Below are 964 nucleotides of genomic sequence, written 5' to 3' on the forward strand. Positions count from 1 at the left end.
ACGAACTGCATCTCGGGTCTGCGCCGATGGGGTGCGACCAACAATGCATAGCCATAGGAAGACAAGCTCGTATTGAAATGCTTCCCAATTCGGTGGTTCGCAGCCCGCTACCCTGTTATTATCTTGCGTGGTCTAAGAAGAACGAGAGAATCGTGCTGCTGACGTACACCGTTCGACGATCGCTTTCGGCTCACGACTTGAATGGCTGTGAGTGAGCTCCCATGCATTAGTAACAAGCGGCTGATCAAGAAAATAAATACCGTATGCCGCCAGTAGTGATGTGCTTTTGGGGTCTGATGGTGCCAGTTCAGTTATACGAACAATAATCGTGTTTTGAATTTCTACCACCATGTGATTAGAACGGACACACCGTATGGGAGGCACGACTGAGTTTTGGGTAGCGTGTTTTGCTCTAGATCAGGAATAAATCCCGAAACGTTCTCGCTTTTCTTCCGTTTAGATGTTTATTCTTCAGTGGGAATGGTAGACGGTTGCAAATTGAGGCTTTCCGTTAGTTGCTATCTATACATAGGAAATGGTGATCGTTCATTATTTATGCCGAATAATCGAATCTCTGGACCTCATTTAGAAGAGGATATTGTTAATTTGATTCCAATTCCGACAGTTTCGTTGTTATTGCTGACAATTACGTTGTTTCCTGGAAGAACCGATGTCACATTCTACGGGATTACTTATCGGTCGCCTATTTAACGGTGAATAAATTTTCTATTTTTCTTGATTTTATGGCTGATATCCGAGTGCAAAGGGGCAGGCCAAAGACAATTAAAACAAACTCGAAAGTATGACGTGGGCATTTGAATGTACACTGTCGTCATATGCATAATTGTCCCATGTTTGCTGGGATTTCCTATGTACATGGGACAGTTATGCGTTTAACGGCAGGCAGGGACTTAAAATAAGCGGATGAGTATAGATTTTTTCATGAGTGGTACAATGCATTCTA

The sequence above is a fragment of the Armigeres subalbatus genome, chromosome 2 (genome assembly GCF_024139115.2).
Source record: "Armigeres subalbatus isolate Guangzhou_Male chromosome 2, GZ_Asu_2, whole genome shotgun sequence".
Taxonomy (NCBI): domain Eukaryota; kingdom Metazoa; phylum Arthropoda; class Insecta; order Diptera; family Culicidae; genus Armigeres; species Armigeres subalbatus.